The sequence below is a fragment of the Asterias rubens genome, chromosome 11, assembly GCF_902459465.1.
Source record: "Asterias rubens chromosome 11, eAstRub1.3, whole genome shotgun sequence".
Taxonomy (NCBI): Eukaryota; Metazoa; Echinodermata; class Asteroidea; order Forcipulatida; family Asteriidae; genus Asterias; species Asterias rubens.
In genome coordinates this window covers 1-21,534 of record NC_047072.1, presented here as the reverse complement: position 1 = coordinate 21,534, position 21,534 = coordinate 1, and the positions used below count along the sequence as shown (strand labels likewise).

Genomic DNA, 21,534 nt, shown 5'->3' with positions numbered 1-21,534 from the left:
GATCTTTGCAATTATGGGTCAGCAAATCTCATTTTGTGACAGAACTCAATTTATAGGAAAACTTTGGTTTAAGTTCTCTTTTATTAATACTCTTTAATTTATCTTTTATTGTTGTACTTACTTAATAGTAATTGTATTATTTGCATGCGTTGCATTTGTATAGCAGGCAAAATGTGTCTGATGAAAAGGCATTCCAAAGGGTTTGGGGAGGGACAAGAAATGGTATTTGGAAAACTGAAACCAGAAGAAGGTCTGTAGGCCCATATTGGTCATTCTAGCTGGCAACATCAGTTTAGAACACAGCTAAGATAATTATTTGAAAAATATCAGACAATTTTAGTTGATATCAAAAAGCAAACCATGAAGAGTTACAACTTTCTGGCAGCCACAAGGTTTTCCAGAGGTTTTTGCTCATTGGGTGTTAACTCTGGTTTTTAATCCTGTGGGACTATATGTATAATATAGTTGCCAAAAAGTGAGAGCAACAAACTGTTTGTGTAATATAATGAAATTACAAATTTGGTCGATTAAAGAGGTACAATTTGCTGGCTGCCACAAGGTTTCCCGAGTTTTTTCACTCAATGAGTGTTACATCCCTTTTATATGAGCTCAAATCATAAATGAGATTATAAACTTATCTTTTTATAAAACAGTTTTTGACAATATCTTTCAAATGATATCCCATTGGGATGCAATATGTGTCATGAATGAACTGGGAAAAACCCACAATTGTACACTGTGTTGATCTTTGACATTATGGGTCAGCAATTATCTCATGACAGAACTCAAATTACAGGAATACTTTGACTTAATGTCTCTTTTATTAATACTTTGTTGTACTTTCTTAATAGTAATGATATTATTTTCCTGCGTTGCATTTGTATAGCAGGCAAAATGTGTCTGATCAAAAAGCATTCCAAAGGGTTTGGGGAGGGACAAGAGATGGTATTTGGAAAATTGCTACCAGAAGAAGGTCTATATAGGCCCATATAGGTCTAGCTTGCAACTTCAGTTTAGAACACAGCTAATTTAATTATTTGAAAAATATCATCAGACAATATGTTGGTTGATATCAAAAGCAAACCATAAAGAGTTACAATTTTCTGGCAGTCACAAGGTTTTCCAGAGGGTTTTGCTCATTGGGTGTAACTCTGGTTCTTAATCCTGTAGGACTATGTATAGTTGCCGGAAAGTGAAGAGCAACACAAGTTGTTTGTGTAATAATTGCTATAATTATATTTTACAAATTTGGTTGATATAAAAAAGCAAATCTTAAAATAGGTACAATTTGCTGGCAGCCTCAAGGTTTTCCAGCGGTTTTCGTCATTGAGTTTTTCTCTGTTTTTTCATCCCGTGGCACTATGTAGTTGCCGAAAAAGTAAAGAGCTACATGTAAAAAGTTGAATGTCTGTATTATGAGATATCTTTTGTTAAAATTAATAATAAAAGAGTAAATAAGAACTTGAATAGAGAAAAGACTCAAGCTTGTTAATTATTCAGTGACTTTTGATGTGTGGCAACATTGTTTACAGGATATGATGGCAAACATAATTATTTAAACTTTCTTTGTCATGTTTGAAAAACGGGGCACAATTCCATAAAGCCTGTAAGCACCGTGTAAGCACAAAAAAGTATTGCTTAACAGAAACATAGCGCGCCCTCTTGTGACACATACAGGAGAGTCTTGAACCAAGACTACCGCGTCAGCCGCGTAGTCAGAAAGTAGAACACATATAGTACAGGGAGGTTTCAAAATGTCTCCTTACTAATTTTCTGAAGGTGAGTCAGATTTCTCGTTCACCTTCAGAAATTAGCGAAATGAAGCACTCGTCACCTCCCTGTACTGTATGTATTCTATTTTCTGACTAGCGGTCCAGGAATATAGACTGGTTCCGTAAGACTGTATGGTACCCTGTATACCGATGACGTCCGTATGTGTATCGCAGTATAAAACAAACTTTAAAAAACAACTATTTTTTAGCAGAGCAAAAGGTCACAAAAGTCGTTTATGAATCAACCCATATCATCGTTTGTTAACTGTGGGCGGTGGACTTTCAAAGCTTGGCCGGCCGATGGCTGCCGTGTACAAAACGAGGAAATTAGAGTCGGGGTAAGACTAAATCACTAAGTATAAAGGTAGCAGTTTAGCACAATGAAAAAAAATTAACAATAGACCTTATCAGCCATTCCGTGGTATTTGCGCTTCATAGTAAAAAATTTAAAATGGTTATCTTTGAAGTTTTTACATTTATTTTGAAACAAGAACACCTAGTGCTTTTTCTTCTAAAAAGACTTTATACAAATATTCTTTATTGTTTTTGCGACAGCCTTGGGAGTAAAGGGTAAAAAGTGTACACAAAAGTCTGAACAATCCTTGAAATTCAGGTTTTGAAAAAAAAATCATGAAACAATAGGTGTTCAGATTTAATCATTATGTATAAACAACAAAGAGTCATTAGTAAGGACAGCCAAAATTAAATATGCCTTTTTGAACTATTAACTTTTGAAAAATGGGAGTTAATTTTTACCCTCGTTTTACTGTCACGCGAGTCACAAAAAAAATGATTATAGTAATTTTTCTATTATAGACCCTCAACATTTTTTTTCTTCTCTCTCATAATAGTGGTCTTTTCAAAGGGTCTTTCAAGAATTAATTAGTTTTTTTTACCTAGGCCTTCTACCTAAACAAACAATAACACCCTCGAGTTTGTCACGCGAGTCACGGCTAATGCACTTAATGCACATGGTTAGCAAAAGCTACCAAAGTATTCTGGGGATGATGTCTATGGAATGTTACCAAAGCACCCTCAGCCCACTGGAACATACTACTATGCCCCTGAATTTATAAATTTGTGTTAGAACAATGAATTATAACAGTGTACAATTGTAACCTGGCACACTGTCAGCAGATCATGTTGTACTACATACACTGCATATTGCACTGTACAATGTGCTCACATCTGCATAATTTACCTGCATTATTTAAATAATACAAGGAATGATAAACTTAAAACAAGAACAAACAAAAATATTTGATGAAACTGGGTATTTTAAGACAGTATTCTTAAGTTAGATTTGGAGGGGGGCATCAATAAAGAAATTACTTATCAGATTTACATGTACTCAGCCTAACACAGTCTAATGCCATTAGAACTTGACACCAAAATTTGTGGTTTCTTAACCACTCTGCCAAGCGTAGTGAGAAAAAAGTCCTTTACCCAATCACAAAACAATATAATAATTTCTAGTAAGGGTTCTCTCTATGGGTTTGAGTGGTTCTGAAAAGAACCGGTGGTTTAACAACTCAACGTTTCGACCAGACAGTGTTGATAAACCACAAATTCTTTTCAGAACCACCCCAACATTACCATGTTTAAGTCAAAGCCTGTTCAGATAATTTTTCCTTTAAATGTTGCTTCAGGCGTTTCTTCCTTTTATGAAAAGATTCAATTTCAAGTTCTGAGTGTTCTGAATGAAATAAAATGTTCTTGTTATGCAGTATCCTGTTTAGTTATTGTATATTTTCTCACTTGTCACGCGAGTCACAAACTTCTGTCACGCGAGTCACGTTGCATTTAACAAATTTTCAATTTTTTTAAAACTTTTTATTTTGTACTTTTTATAGTATAATATAGTGCTTCTCTTGTACTTAAAAAAAAAGTGATCTAGAACTAAAAAGTTCCTCTGAGTTCTCACGACTGGGCAATGGCATACAGGGATGCAACACCTTTCATTTTTTGGCAGTCACGCGAGTCACATTTTTGGAACTCCTATAAAAACATGATACCTACACAATTTGTTTTCCTTTTTTATTTTTTGTTATAGGGCTCTTCACTAAGTTTATATAAATTGAGTTACATGAGAGCCATGTGTTATATTTTGGAGTATAGATCTTTCAAAAGTTGAAAAACCAGTGAGATTGTCACGCGAGTCACAATGGAATGGCTGTTATGCATTGACGTCATCCAGCCGCCATCTTTGAGGTCAAACGGTGACGAAACAATCAAAACGCACATAGATTGACCAATGAACAATCTCCTTTTGACCTCAATGCGGGGGCGCCGTACTGAAATGACGTCATGTGCATAAGGTCTATTTTCGTTACCAGTTACAAGTTTCTTTTTAAAATCTTATTTTGTTTCACTATTTAAAGGCAGTGGACATTATTGGTCATCACTCAAATTAATTATTGGTATAAAACCTTTCTTGGTGACGAGTAATGGGGAGAGGTTGATGGTATAAAACATTGTGAGAAACGGCTCCCTCTGATTTCTGAAGAGCCATAGTTGACGAGAAAGAAGTATTTTTCAGCGAATTTGAATTGATTTTGAGACCTCAGATTTAGAACTTGAGGTCTCAAAATCAACCATCTCAACGCACACAACTTCGTGTGACAAGGGTGTTTTCTTCTTACATTATTATCTCGCAACTTTGATGACCGATTGAGCTCAAATTTTCACAGGTTAGTTATTTTATGCATTATGTTTAGACACATACATTAACTGTGAAGGCTAGTCTTAGTGTCCACTGCCTTTAAATGTTTAAAACACACAAAGCAAGCTAAGTAAGAGCTAGGTGAACACATTCAGCCGGTTTAACGGCTGCCAGGCCGGAGGGTTACGAGATTCTTTCGAGTGGCAAATGACAATCTGGTCCACTCCAGTCAGTCCAACACTACTTCCTAGAAACTATAGTATAAAGCAAAATATCAAGAGAGGGCGCTGTTGAACCCACACAAAGATAATAAGCGATGCGTGCGCAAGTTGTGCATGACAACATACACCGCTTAGCAAACTGCTCCATCTGCCTACCCACAACGCATTGTGGTTCTGAATCGCGATAAACCTTATGCCTGCATGCTTTATGTATGAAGAGTGAACGGCATGATTTCTTATATGACTTGGGAGGTTGGATGGTTTGGTTTAATGAAAGGTTGGTATCCTGGTGCTATCTGATTGTTGATTTTTCTAATTGCAGGCAAGACCGCCCCTGAAAATGCGTGGTGTCCCATGTAAGCAGCGTTTTGTGTCTGATTTGAACGGCCTATTTTCTGTCTATAAGCCAACTGGAATTACCTCAGCTTTCCTAGTCAACAGACTTAAGCAAATGCTCTTCAGTGGTAAGAAAGTTACAATGTTGTTGAGAGTTGTTGGAATTTCAGAGCCCAAATTTATGTGAGGTACCAGATACTGGTTAATTAGGTTCTTGGTATTTTAATGAAAAGTAAGGAGATAAACAAGTCATAAATAAGACACAGTGTAGTGTTGGTTGTTTAACCGTTGTTTAACCGTTTTTTTTAATGTTTGTTCACAGAACAAAAACGTCAAGACCAGGACCACAGCCATCACAAGACGAAAGGAATCTCACAGCCATCCAAGCGACTTCGGATTGGACATTGTGGAACGTTGGACATGAACACCTCAGGTGTCTTGGTGGTTGGAGTTGGGACAGGTACAAAGATGCTGACTAATATGCTGAAAGGGAGAAAGGTAAACGCATTGCAGGTTCATTCATGCCCTCTTAACTTGATTTGGGGTTGACCTTAGAAAAATTTACTAGAATGGAACTCAAACCAAAAACCACTGGATTAACTTGCCGGGGCTCTACCAACTGACCAACTGAGCTATCTAGCCCTATGTTGGCAGTCTCCCTATTTTGTAATTTTCTTTGTTTGAGGGGGGGGGGGGGCAGTCAGTCGCCATACAACCGCTAACTAGCGTGTAGCCAGGATCAAGTTATAGGTTTGCAGTGAACTGCAGTGGCACCCTGTCAGGCCTGTATGCTTCTTCTCATGTGTACATCGCTTTTGTGTAGTGTTGTTTCTGAGAAGAACCGGTGGTTGACGACTCAACAGTTTGATCAGTATGCTTTGATCGTCTTCAGAAGGATGCTGGACTCTGTTGCTGTTGCACCATCAAGCCAAGCCCAAGTACCGGTTAATCTTTTCGGCAGCATCCAGCAACAGAGTCCACCTGAAGGGGATCAGAGCATACTGATTGAAACGTTGAGTTGTCAACTGCTGGCTCTTTACAGTACCAAGACTATTTTGAAAGAAATTTTCACATGATGCTACCACAAACCTCAACCGCTTCTACTCATACAATGTAAAGTTTTTAAATCCTACTTTGAATTTGGTCGGTCTCTACCAATCACAGTCTATAAGCTTTTGAATTTATTCACATAGATTTTTTTCCAGCAACATTCTCTATAAGCAGCCCTTTGAAGTTGATTGGTCTACTCTTTACCAACCCTTCTCAATAAACTCTTAAACTTATTGACAGACTTTTTAAAAACCCCAAGCAGTATTTTCTACTTGAGCAGCTCCATGAAAATGAGCCCTTGGAATTTAACCTTAGAATTATGTTACTAATATTTGTTTTTGTTTGTTTGCTTGTTTGTTTGTTTGTTTGTTTTGGGGGTTGGGGTTACAGCGTTACCACGCAGTCGGATGTCTTGGTTCAGCTACAGACACACAGGATGCACTCGGCAAAGTTACACTTCAGTTGCCATAACGGTAAAGTACATTTTTAGTGATGGTCCTGATATTTTTGGGTGTAGAACATAATCGACAGGATCGGTGTACAAGAGTCAAAAGGTAAAATACTTTCATAGAACTATCCTGTAAATATTAGTGGACTAAAGGGTGAGTGTTAACGATAAAATTACTGATTATAGCTGATTAGAGTCGAAGTGAAATGGTAACAGTAGAATTCAGAGGTTTTGGCTAATTGGGAAATTCACATAATGGTAATATTTTTATGTCTGACACTTATTCATGCTCAAATTCCAATCCTGAGAAGCTACGATGATGTTGCATGAAAAGCTACAATAAGCGCGGGAGTGGGGGGGGGGGGTGCGTTTCATCAAGCCAGCCTTCCAACAGAAGAGCTCTTTAAACTTGCTTGTAGAATCCATTTGTGACCAAGTCAGGAACATGCCATAGACCAATTTCATTGTCACCATCTTACAAAGAAACCTCCCCCTATTGGCTGAAGTGAAAAGTCTTCTTAATGCATGCAACCAACCTTGCCAGAAATACCGAGGCACGCCACCTTTTCTGGACCATACTGAGTCCTTCATTTTGCAGCACAGGACCTATGGTTTACGTCCCATCTGAAGGACGAAGCAATAATGTTCAGTGTATTGCACTTAGCATAACCTAGGACTTTTCGCTTGTGAGTGAGCGTACATCACGCTGCTAAAGCATTCTTCGCTTATACAGCTAGTTCAGAAATGGAGCCTAGTCTGTAAGTGGAGAATGGTGATTGTAAGGGCAGAAATCTGTGATAAGCAGAGCTATGAAACTTGTTTCAATTGCTTATTTACAAACAGGAGTATGAAATGGGGGTAGAAACAGTACCCGTGTATCAACTAATATTTGCAGTTTCTTAAACAATATCATCTCTTTTATTTGACTGTTTTATTGTGTTGATTTTGCACATGTACATGTAGGCTCAATGGTAAGCTGGCCACAATTGCCAATACAGTATTACTGTTAACACTTATAGACTGTGCAAGTCCCACTTTCCCAACAACAAAATATAATTTCTATAGTCATAAACTCTGTTTAACTTAACAGCAGAATCCTGCACACTTAAAACTCAATATGGTTGAGAACAAGTTGGTTTGTGAAGTTTGAATGCATGCAAGACTTACATATAGTCTATTAAGCCTTTGCAATTCCAGCTTGAGTTCAGGCTTGAATTCCTCAAGGTTATGGCCTGTGTTGCCCAGAGCCCAATTTCATAGAGCAGCTTAAGCACACAAAGGAGTTAAGCATAACCAAATTATGCTTACCAGAACAAGACTACCAGCCAAACTACCATGTCACATGTACCATTTGAGCCTGGTATCCTGCTCATTTCTGCTAAGCAGAAAACTACTAAGTAATGTTATCTGCTCTATGAAATTGGTTCTTGGTCTTGATCTTGGTGCCCCTTAATTTGTTTTGGAGAGATTTTCCAGTGGAAGTGACCTTTGCTAAATGAAAATGGCCTTGTCCTCTTAAGGGCCGGTCGAATTCACGAGCAAAACCAACTATCTACGCCGAATGCCTTACCTTCGCCTAGATCTTTATCTTGTTTGTTGATTGATTTTTATTTATTATTTATCTAAGTAATATAAAATTATGTCCAATCATTCAATGATTGGTTAATTATGTTTGTTTATGTTTCTTGAAAACACGTCTACAAAATATTGAATATTTATGAGAATATTTTCATCGGCTGAAAGATGGAGAATTCCCCTCAAGTTGGAACAAGTCCTAACTGTAATTTGGGGGATTGTCAAAGTTTGGGCAGAACATCCGCAAAAAGTATGCCATTGTTGTCTGTGTCTGTTTTACTCGCTAACTAACTTGATCAACCAACGTGAAAGCTGAAATTTACCATACAGCTCAAATGGCAGTGCGCATGAACTGTCCTCAAAGCATGATTACGACACACAAAGCTGGGTTCCATTTCTATTGTTGCTTGAAGAATGTCGTATACACTTTAGCTATGTATGTTTTATTTATACTTTACGATAGAAAACTATCTATTAGTTTTATATCTTGAGAAAATAGAATTGGCTCTTGCATACAACTCATTACCAACCAAAAGGACTGATGGTATACATGCAAAAAATGTTTAATTGCTTGATGATTCGAGAGAGTCCAAACATGAGGTCATGATCTATTTTTGACAGTTGATTACTTTTCATGAATGAGGAACGCGTCTACATATAGACTGGTGCTATTGGTTTTGCTCACCACTTGATTGGCTTGTATAGGGAACATGACCACATTGATTACGTTACTTAAAAGCATAAGCAAATCCACTTTCAAGACTTCACAAATCGGTCTTTTGTTTTCCTTAAGTGTTAACAATTATTTGATTATTTTGGACTAAAGGTCACCCACAGTTTGCCATCAACAAGTCTAGAAATTGTGGGGTGTGGTGTTGCAACAGAATAGGCCCTGCATTACCAAACAAAATGTACCTCATTTAGATAAAAGAAGGCTGACACTTGGTGTGTACTCACTTAAAAACTTACCTCTTTTCCAATGATGTGATTGGCTGCTTTACGCTTATCTAACATAATGTAAATTAATGTGATTTATAATGAACATACCCAGTCTCTGTGAGACTTTATCATTGTACGATGTTCGCGTAACACTGTTCTAAACATTTGTATTTGTAAACTGCATGTGAACATGTTGTACATCAAACACTTTAATAATAATCTGTGGCCCTTTCTAGCTAGAGTTGTTTTGAGTTTAGAGCTCAGGGGCAACAGAGGCCATGGCCCCCGCCATGATATTTTCCATAACATTTTTTGATTTTGTTTCTTCTTGACAGGTGTTGTGGGTTGAGCAGCAAGAAACTCTGTTTCACGTGAAGCGTGATGCGAAGGCCGTGCCCCACGATGCGACAGGAAGTGATTACGTGCCACCGTTTAACGATCCTAAGTTTCCACAGCAATGGTACCTGGTAAGTCATCTACTGATGTGTTCTTCATACCATTAAACAATTGTTGCACGCTGTGACGGGGTCCATGGTGTTTTGTACACCCGAGGCAGAAAATTTCCACTGAGGGTGTACAAAACCCATGGACCCCAAATCACAGCGTGCAACAATTGTTTTGTTTTGGTAACATGATTATTCCTCTTCTCAAAGTTCTGTTGTCATCTTCAAACATTATGCATAGTTTTTGGAAAAGTTTCCGTATGGCGCCACCACTTTTTCATTCCAAATAAAATAATATAGTATCTAATTTACCTGATTGATATATCCCTTTTTGTAAAAATGAGTGAAAAAGTGGTGGCGCCATATGGAAAGTTATCCTAGTTTTTAAGCAGACGAACATTATTGTTCAACAAATACAAGAAACAAGTCTTCACTATTCCCTCGAAACTGGGCAGTTCCCAACGGTGGGAACAATCAAGGTTAACATCACTCATGTTCCCCTCGCGCTCTGCAGCCGTGGGAGATGCGTTTTTGTTGCTTGTCACATGATTGGTTCTTTACTAGCCCTATATAGGACTCTTTCTCTGTACACAGATACAGCGTCCTAACTATTGAGGCCCGTTTCTGGGGCATGAATTCTGGCTCACCGTATCTTGACTGCACAGCGTTTAATACGCAAACGCAATGCAAGATTTGCCCGTCGTGCGTCTTGCGTACACACGGCAGACTGTGAGAGTACGAACAAAAATTTGAATTTCTTAACGTTGGGAGCTGCATTATTTCATGAAAATGACGGATTTGTGAAGAATATATGACGATCAAAACCCACCGCAGAAAAATATATGCTGCCATGGAATGTGAATCTGTTGAAATTGGTGCTTTCTTGCAGGTAAGATTTGAGTTATGAAACTTTGAAAATTTTCTGCCCAGAAATGGACCCTGATGTCCAGGACGTCACTGTAGTACAATACGAAAGTGTAAGGCCGCCAGGGCTAGTTCTTTACCAGTCAAACTTCACAATTTGTTACCGTGGTATTACAAGAACTTATGACTGGGATAATAATATTCTCATTTTTACGCACCTTTTCAATGCAGTTCTGGAAGTGGACAAAATTACCTGAAAGATCTACTCCCTCCATACATTCCTACTAGAAACCTCCGTTCTGCAAACAAAGACACCCTTGTAATCTCTAATATTGCCACCAAAACATATGGTCAACATAGTTTTAAATTTGCTGCACCTCATTTATGGAACAATCTCCCTCGACCCATTAAACAAGCTACCACTATCTCAAGTTTCAAGACTCTTCTCAAAACATATCCGTTCAATTCATCATCATACATAACTTTTCTTTTGTTCCTGTGAGCGCTTAGAGACTTTCTTGTGGAGGTGTTAGGCACTGTAGAAATGCAGTTGTTATTATTATCATTATTATTATACGTGTACATACCTCATATTTTTTATAATAATAATAGTATCAAAGTCTTATAGCGCACGTACATGTATCTACCAAACAAGGTACTCGAGGCGCTGAGTATATACAAACTTTCAGAAAGATATGTTATTGCAGTGATGAAATTTGAGACCCAATTAGTTTGCACCTCATAAGGGTTTACAAGGTGCTACTGCGCATACAGCAGCCACAGCCAGAAACACCGGGGCGAACCACTTCTCTTTTCGAAAAGTGCACTGGGTTCTTTTACATGCGTTACACAACACATGGGACCAACGGCTTTACATGAGACGTCCCATCCGAAGAACGAAGCAATGGTTAAGGACACAAGTGTCACGGCTGGGGATTCGAACCCACACTCTGCTGATCAGAAACACCAGAGTCATGAATTCGGTGCTCTTTACCGCTCGGCCACGATACTTCCACTAAATATTTTCCCTATATGTTTCATTGCAGCACAACCAAGGCCAGAACAAAGCACAGCGTGGTGTAGACATGAACCTAGCCCCAGCCTGGGAGCTAGGCCTTATGGGAAAGGGCGTGGTGGTGACCATCGTGGACGATGGTGAGTTGTCATTATTTTCCATATTTGGCTAGTCTTGAGTGTGGTGAACATGGTGAAGGGGACACTAATAGTAATACGCGGTGGTGGACTTTATAACCAGACTTTTTAGACAAAGGCAAAATTTTGACCAAGAACTGAAGAAGAGGTCACAGGGCGACTGTGGTCATAGCAGGCCTGTGACATACATGTATGAACACTCACCCTACATGAACATAGGTACTTAACACATTATGAAGGGTGCTTTCATTTTTATTGACCCATTTCACCTGACGTCACCATCAGAAAAATCTTGAATGCGCCATACTGGTGGGCAATTTCACTGTGCGTTTTCATATATAACTCTATGCCGTGCGTTATGCAGTGAGGTGTGCATTTTAGGCGACGCGGCGTTAATACATGTAAACCTAACTGCCCACCAACATGGCGTGCAAGGGGTCAATAGACCTTTTCATAAATACCCATTACGCAAGCGCTAAATGTTGAATGAGGTGCATACTGGTCTAATTAGCAATCAAACTTGATCGCTAGCTAGACCAGCATGCACCTTCTCCCGCGCCTATGCGCGCGCGTACCAAGGATTTGCAATAAGGTCTATGCTGTAATGTGACAGCTACATGTAGCAAGCGCCCTCATGCAGTAACTTGAAAAGAGTTCATAATTACGTGTACAGCTGACAGCCACAGCCTTAATGTGATCCCGACGACAGTGCCCCTCAAAATCAAACTCTTTTGACACTGACTTGGTGGAGAATTAAAGAAAAGTTGCAAAGATAAATTTAGGACTTATCCTGTTACCGATCTATTTGACATTTGTATTTAGTCCATTTCAATTTTTGTTTAAACAATCCAAATGGGACTTGTGATTAGCTTTAAACAAGAAATGTTCTGTTTCCAAAACTATTACACTGGACAAAAGTAAAAGTAAAGAAAATAACCAAACATCCTGAAGGAAATTACATGCATCAAAGAAAATGAGAAGTATTTTATTAACTTGATATCACTGACTGAAACACTGCACATGTACAATAAATATCAGTGAAATGTACAGTGTGTTCAAGCCATGCCATGATGGTTTTGATTGCAATGTATTAATTTTTTGAAAATATACAAAAGTTCAGATATAATTGTTGCATTATTTCTGTTGCAATTTAATAGGCCTAATGTCTTGTTATTTCAGGCTTAGAGTTATATTTTTTAAACAAAACCAATTTCTAAATCAAAGGATGAGCATTTTCAGACTTGTATTTGAATTTAGAATTTTTTAATGTCTGCCTGCCAAGAAGTAGATCTTGTTTTATTTGGATATTCGTAAATCATGCTCTTTGATCCACTTTGTACTTGGGATACTGTTCCTAATTTTGCCTTGCCCAATATAAAGCATTTCAGGATTTTAAAGGAACACGTTGCCTTGGATCGGTCGAGTTGGTCTTTGAAAAGCGTTTGTAACCGTTTGTTATAAAATGCATATGGGTAGAAAGATGTTTAAAAAGTAGAATACAATGATCCACACACATTTGCCTCGAAATTGCGTGGTTTTCCTTTTACTTTGAGAACTTACATGGTCGGCCATTTATAGGAGTCAAAAATTTGACTCCCATAAATGGCCGACCGTGTTTGTCGACGAGGTAAAAGGAAAACGACGTAATTTCGAGTGATACTTGTGTGGATCATTATATTCTACTTTTAAAATATCTCTCTAATCATATGCATTCTATAACAAACGGTTTAATACGCTTTTCAAAGACCAACTCGACCGATCCAAGTCCATTTAAGACCTTTCCATTTTGTACGTATGTGGGTCAGCCCTAGTATTTGATGAAATATTCCTACTTTTTTTCTGACGACCAAATATGTCCTGATAGTTAATTTATTTAATGTTTACCTTTAGATAGGCCTAGAGGTTACTGTAAGTTACATGTGACAATTATCACAGTGTACAATTAAAAGTGATAACCAGTAGTTAATGAATATTGTTATAAAGAATAAATTTGGTTTCTTGTCTAATTTTGTTCTTCCATTTTGACTTCTCCTACAGTCATGGCACACGCTGTGCAGGAGAGGTGGCTGCCGAAGCCAATAATGGTATATGTGGTGTTGGAGCAGCCCCCGAGGCAAGCATTGGAGGTAAGAAGTTACCAGACTATGTTTAAAATAGGCCTACTGACTACAGCATATAAATAGCTTCTTGAACAACTTTTTTTAACAGGAAAGCTATTTAAACTGGTTTCTTATACGAGTGTTTGTTTAAATAATTTGTCATTGTTTATCAGGTACTTCTGAGTTTTTCATGCTTATCTATTACACAAGTTTTTGAAATTTTAGAAACACTGCTTTATTATACCCCCATCAGGCATGTAATGGTTCCTACTTTAGTCTGATTTGCCGTTTTGTTTGCCTTTGGAAAAATCAGGAAAATTGCGATTAGCCTGAAAAGTACTAAAGCCTGCATTATGTGTACATGTACCTTTTTTCCGAGGGCCAAATATCACGCCTGCTCCATGCTGCAACCAAGGAGGTAGCTGCAACAAGCAGCTATACAAAACAGAACTCATGTACGACTCAAGACCAAGTCACGCTGCAGCGATATCGAAACTGATAACGATCACGACGCAAATAGAACGCATTCTATTGGTTGAATTTCTCCCTGCATAGTACGCCCACGCTCATTCAACCAATCGAGGGCGTGCATTGTTTTAACAATGCATTCGTGTATGGAGGCCTGTGTGACCGGGCCTTTAACTTGAGTGGTGATTTAAAGGCAGTGGACACTATTGGTAAAATAATTATTAGCATAAAACCTTACTTGGTAACGAGTAATGGGGAGAGGTTGATGGTATAAAACATTGTGAGAAACGGCTCCCCCTGAAGTGCCATAGTTTTCGAGAAAGAAGTAATTTTCCGAGACCTCAGATTTAGAATTTGAGGTCCTGAAATCAACCATCTAAACGCACACAACTTAGTGTGACAAGGGTGTTTTTTCTTTCATTATTATCTCGCAACTTCGACGACCAATTTTGCTCAAATTTTCACAGGTTTGTTATTTTATATGTTGAGATACACCAAGTGAGAAGACTAATGTATACATGTATTTACAGTGTTTTGTTTTATTTTATTTGGTATTGTTTACATCCATTTTTTTTTTTTTTCCCCTTGTCTTTTTTATCGTTTATTCTGTTTATAATTTATTTTAAATATATTTTCACAGTCGTTCATGGTGGTCTGTTTCTGTTCCCTATTTTATTTTACTTAATCTTCAAAGTATGCTTTAATTTTCTTTCCTAAGATGATTCTATTTTAATTGTTAACTTTGTACATATCAGATTGTTTTTATATAGGCTATATGAATATTTCTTATTGTTTTTTTTTTTGGTATCCTTTCCTGTAATTGGCGGCTCGTCCGCTGTTGGTTTGGTCAATAAATATATAAATTAGTCTTTGACAATTACCAATAGTGTCCAGTGTCTTTAACAGCCTTGTAAGAGGCTTTCTGAAAACCACTGGAGAAGAATAATCAAAACGATTGTCTTTTACACAATACAAATTTGTTTAATCTCACGTGAACTCAATTTCCTTATTGATAGAAAGATTGGATCTCAGCAAAGATGCACATGTACAAATGTAGCTTGTTAAGGTTTTTGTTCATAACAAAGATTTTTGGTTTGATCTCTAGGCATACGATTTCTTGACGGCGATGTGACTGATGCAATTGAAGCCGACCCACTGACGTTCCATAATCAACACGTTGATATCTACAGCTGTTGCTGGGGACCAGCTGATACCGGCAAAATTATGAGGGTACCAGGGAAATTGATGGGTGAAGCGCTGGTTGAGGGAATCACAAAGGTAAATGGGAACCAGTTGAGGTTACAGTGCTCCCTTATTGTACAATTATGATGGTACCAGGGCCCAATTTCATGGCTCTGCTTACCGTAAGCACAGAATCGGCGCTTACAAAAGCAGGAATTCTGTGCTTAAGGCAAGCGTATTTCACGGGTTAGCGGCGAATTTGGACTTCTGCGCAGGCGTACTTCACGTTATTAGGCATTCTACGCTTACAAGGCTAGCGCAGATATTCAGCGCTTGCACGTAAGCGGGGAATCACGGTGTTAAGCGCAGAATTCGGCGGTAAGCAGAGCCATCAAATTGGGCCCAGGTTATCTTTGTGAGCTACTTGGCTACAGATCAACTACTGCACTCTGCACTCGATATCCTCTGGTTTTGTATCTTTACAGCAACAACTTGGCAAAACAAAATAGTATGGCAATCGCTCATTTAAAATATTTGCCCCTCTGCTTGTGGAATGGGCTGCCAATAGCTGTTTGATCTGCTAATACCCTGGAATTGATGTGAACCTTGAAAACCCACCTTTTTTTAGAATCACTTTGTTATCAATTAGTTATTGATATTTTTGTTGATAATCAATCTGTATTTCTTAATAACTGATACATTTTTATTGTACAATGCTTATTGATGTCTATGTGACATGAAATAGTTTTTAAGTAATAAATATTATTATTATTATTGTTTAGGGTCGTGGTGGCAAGGGCTCCATCTACACCTGGGCCTCAGGTAACGGCGGTAATAACGGAGACGACTGCGGAGCGGACGGCTACGTCGGTAGCATCCACACCATCTCGGTTGGTTCCATTAATGACATGGGGGAGTCGGTTTACTTCATGGAGACTGTGCGCCTCAACGATGGCCGTCGTTCTGTCTGGAGGAATCAGTGACATCAAGGCCAAACGGGATTACAGTAAACCTAAAAATCTGGTGGTAAGTAGACGATGCATTTGCTTCTTGGTATTAATAATAAATAAAAGAAGAAGACTTGCGCATGAAACTAAATACAGAAAAAGGAAAGATTTATCCCCCAAGAATTACATGTAGGTGTGAGGGGGACGACTAATATTGAAGTATTGGATTTAAGTGAAGACATGTAGTGGGCTTGCATTCAACAATTATTAAAGGGAGTGTCTGAAAAGTTGAGACAGTGGGAATGGTCATATTGGATCAGTTAAGTATTCCAGCATGTGCTCTCGCGACTACCGTTCTCTTGGAATTTTAACAATACTATGGTGTTGCATTGGTGTAGTTTTGATTACCATTCTCTTGTTTTGATTTCATCCATCACAGATCACTACGGACATCCGTGATGGTTGCATTGATAATTTCATCGGGACATCCAGTGCAGCCCCACTAGCAGCAGGTCTCTTTGCACTGGTTCTCCAAGCTAAGTAAGTTGACATCAGATTTTCTTTCAGATATACTCAATGATTACCAAGCTCTGTGGCATGTCGTGGGCCTGAGCCAATACAAGTGCACTGAATTCAGGAAGTTTGAATCCTCTATTTTAATGACGGGTACATGTATAACACAATGGTTTATAGGGAAGGTACACATTTGGTAATTGTCAAAGACCAGTGTTCTCACATGGTGTATCCCATCATAAGCATAAAATAACAAACCTGGAAAATTTTGGCTCAATCGGTCATCAAAGTTGCGAGAAAATGATGAAAGAAAAAACACCCTTGTTGGACGAATTTGTGTGCTTTCAGATAGGAATAAAAGACTTCTAGCTAGAAGTCTTTTATTATTTTAGTGAGAAATTACCCACAATGTTTTATACTATCAACAGCTCTCCAATGCTCATTGTCAAGTCAGTTTTTAAGTTAATACTTGTTTTGAGTATTTACCAAACGTGTACCTTCCCTTTAATAGATGTTAATTTTGCATTGGGAATTATTAAATAAACCCATAGGCACAATATTCTCCCTACATCAATCTGATTGTTAACTTTTTTTCACAAAAGGTAAACTCTCACTGGGTTTTTATAAACGCATAATGAAAAATAGGGGCCTACAACTCCATATTAATACTCAAAACACTAATTGATGTTTCCCACCAAAGAACATCATTATACCAAAAGAGTTCAGTTCGACATGGCGTTAGGTTTTGGTATGGTCCATTTAACTCAATTAAAACCAATTTTGTAAGATACAAGGAAAACAATAAACATGATAAATGTTAATTCTGGTCCCTGAGCAAGACACTTCACTATAATTACTTCTCTCCACCCAGGTGTAAATGGGTACCTGTTAGGGCAGAGATGGTTCTTGTGATTGATTTAGCCTAGTAGCGCATTGTTGCACAGGCTGTATACTCCCCACCAGGGAGCTGAGATGGTTTAACCCTTTGCACGCTATCGGCGACCACAGTCGCCGAGCGTATTTATTCCCTGCGCGCTGTCGGCGACTCCAGTCACCCAGCAGTACTGCAAGTAAATAGATGAGGATTTCTGGGAAACTATTGACCCCTGACCCTCATCCAGCTGCATGTATCTAGCTGTACATGTATGCAACGATATTTCATCTGGAAAAAACGATCTTTTGTCCCAAATTTCTCACAATTTCCGATTAAAAAGCTGTACGCTAAGACAAAATGCGGACACAATGGACGTCCATGCAGCATTTCTGGAAAATTTTAAGGACTCAGACTCCGGAGAATCAGACTTTGAAGAGCTTTTTTCGAGAGATTCTGATGTGTTGAGAATGCTGTACGTGTACTGTGTACGTGTACTGTGTATATGTCAACGATAACGATGTTATGAACACGACGATGAGTCGGATGGCAGCAGCGATGGGTCTGGATCGGACGATGGCCCCGATAAAAATTGACAGCAACTAGGCTTGGCGGCCGGTGATAGAATAGTGGTAATGAAACAAGCGTATCTCGGTTATTATCCAAAAAACATAATGTTTACTGCATTAGATGGGAAATAAAATACTGAGTATAAAACTTATTTTGCAATTTAGCCCAAAACACTTCCTTCACAGAGTAAAGGTCTTGAGGAAAAATGTATGTGCATTTTAGTAGCCCCACACAGGAAATTCAGCGCCAGGGGAATACTGTGTGTACAGCCTCGTAGCGTGCTAAGGGTTAAGGAGAGAGTTAAGGCCCAGTGACCAGGGGTTATAATGTGAAGCGCTTTGGGACGCCCTCCGGGTGTGAAAAGCGCTATATAGCATGTATAAAAACGGGTTATTATTATTATTATTATTATTATTATTATTATTATTATTATTATTAATAATAATAGTCATATTAATACTATCGTTTGTCTTTCTTCTGCAGCCCAAATCTGACCTGGCGTGATCTACAGCACATCGTTGTTCACGGATCCCACATTCCCAATGTGGAAGAGTCTGGCTGGCACATTAACGGCGCTGGCTTCCACACCAATGAGAAGTTTGGATTCGGGATGCTGGATGCCGGCAAGATGGTAGAGCTGGCTCTGACTTGGAGACTAGTCGGACCTCAGCAGACGTACTCGACCACAACGTCAAGATATCATAAGTGAGTTTTCAATGTTTCATTTCATTTCAAGACATTTATTTCCGTTCCAACAGAGAAGAAAAAAAAAAACAATGACAAAGAACAGTACTGAGGAGAATTGGAAATGGGGGGGGGGGGGCATAACCAGAAAAGCCAAAGCTTGTAGTAGGCATGCCCATACAAACAAAAACACAAATGCACTTTTAATACATGAACATTCTAAGTATAGTGAGAGTTGTGAATTTAACTGACTTCAGAGGGATGCACTAGTCTTTTGTTCAAGGCGTTGTTGTTCAACTATCACGTTCCCCTGCTCAACTTTGCGCTGTGCACATTACTTTCAAACGATACCGAGGTCTGTTGGGGAAACTTCCATATATCCACCCCATAAGTTCTTGCTGAAGGGTTTGCGCATCAAAAATTGCCGGTGGAATAGTTGCGAACATGTGTAATAATAATAGTATCGAAGTCTTATATAGCGCACGTATCTACCATAGAAGGTACTCAAGGCGCTGATTATGTACAAACTTTCAGAAAGATAGATTATTGAAGTGATGAATTCTGAGACTCAATTATTTAGCACCTAATAAGGGTTTACAAGGTGCTACGGCGTATACAGCAGCCACAGCAAGGAAAACCTTGGCGAACCCCGTCTCTTTTCGATAAGTACACTGGGTTCGTTTACATGCACATAACAAATGGGACCAATGGCTTTACCTCCCATCCGAAGGACGAAGCATTGGTTAAATGTCTTGCTTAAGGACACAAGTGTCATGGCTGGGGATTCGAACACACGCTCTGCTGATCAGAAACACCAGAGTTTGAATTCAGTACTCTTAACCACTCAGCCACAACACTTCTATGTATGTACACATTTGTAGGCCCAACTCAACAAGAGCGTCTTTCACCAAGACTTGCACTGCACTAGCACTACTGTGGAACAAACTCCTTCTACATCAATCTCGGTAGTCTAGTTGGTAAGACACTGCTCTAGAATTGCAAGGGTCATGGGTTCGAATCCCACCCGAGTAAACTGCCTGTGATATTTTTTTCACAGGACTCTGGGGAAAGTACTGAGTATCAGTGCTAACACACATCTGTGTATGGGTAAAAACCAAAATTAATATTCTCCTTCTGGACAAACAAGACTCACCCTCCATCAACTCATATAAGAGTCAGTTGAAAACAAGTCTTTTTCAGACAATGGAGGCTGCTTTGAGTCATTCAAGCAAACTTATATTAATTTTGTTCATTATGTGACCATCCCTACCTCAAATGCTTATCTTTCGTTTGTCCTAACTTTCTTCTCTAGATCAATCCTTCAAGGAATGTCCACCGTAGTCTACATAGATATAAATTGCCCCATCACCAAACTGGAGCACACCAACGCGAAAATCTCCTACCAAGCCCCCCGCCATGGCGACGTCTCCCTGACGATCTGGTCCCCGCAGGGCACCCCCTCCGAGCTCCTCTCGACCCGCAAGAATGACAACACCACTCAGTCAGTGGACGAGTTTCCTTTCATGTCGGTAGGGAACTGGGGCGAGAACCCAAACGGGGTGTGGCGCCTGGAGGTTGAGTATCACCACACCCCACCGGGGGTCCAGTCGCAGGAGGAGGACCTTCCTGATATTCCGAGGGGAAGTAGTAAGGTGGCTCGATTCACCAGCTTCCAGCTGGTGTTGTACGGGACTAATGATGATGCTGACCTGACAACAACTAACGGTGCATTTCATTCAAATCTCTCTTTTTTCAAGTAATTGCAAAAGAAAATAATGGCCTGGGCCCAATTTCATAGAGCTGCTTAAGCACAAAATTTTGCTTAAGCAAAAAAATCCTTGCTTAGTAAAATCACATTACCGGACAAGACTACACTCAATTGTTATACTAAGCAAAGAACAGCTAAATACCAGTCACAAGCAATGTATATGGCATGACATTTTTGCCAGTAACATGTGAAAAATAAGCGAGCTATTTTCGTGCTCAAGCAAAATTTTTGCTTAAGCAGCTCTATGAAATTGGCCCCTGACGTTTCGGCCCTAGCAGAGTCTTTCTCAAAGACAGTAGGAGGGTTGACTGTGTACTGTGCACATGTAGATGCAGTTTACATCATGATATCATATTTTATATATCTATCATTCAAAACCATACTGCATAACATATCAATCAAACCACAGTGGATAATAATAAATGGTCAAAAAGTCTGAGGGTTATTTGTAATAAAATTTTGTTGTCAATTCAGAGGAAAACCCAGCCGTGAACCCTGATCTTTCAGGACATATTGAAGACAACGTGGTCGTTGACCTTTATAACAAAGAGCAGCTAGATGATGAAGAGATCGTTATTGACAAGGATAATTTAGCCAAAGGAGTAGAAGCACCTCCAAATACAAAACACAACTTGGACGATGAGGTAAAAATTATAATTTTTTAATAAATATCTCTTAATATCTCAAAATTATTTTAATCATATAGATAGGTGAGGTTATCGGTAGCACCACGGGAAAATGTTTTGTGAATAGTGTTGGTTCTGAAAAGAACAGGGCCCAATTACATAGAGCTGCTAAGCACGGAAATTTGCTTAGCATGAATTTTCTTTTTTGATGAAAACAGGATTACCAGCCAAATGTTCATTTGTTTCATATTGCTTGTTACTGGTATTTAGCTGTTGTTAGCTTAACTTGAAAATCACATCTCCATTCATAGTGAGTAGGGATTCATGTCATAGCCGAAAACTTG

At 38.8% G+C, this 21,534-nt stretch overlaps 1 pseudogene; it reads left to right on the top strand.

The window, feature by feature from the left end:
• The first annotated feature begins 1,748 nt into the window (after positions 1–1,748).
• On the top strand, positions 1,749–21,244 carry LOC117296530 (annotated as a pseudogene).
• The last annotated feature ends 290 nt before the right edge of the window (positions 21,245–21,534 follow it).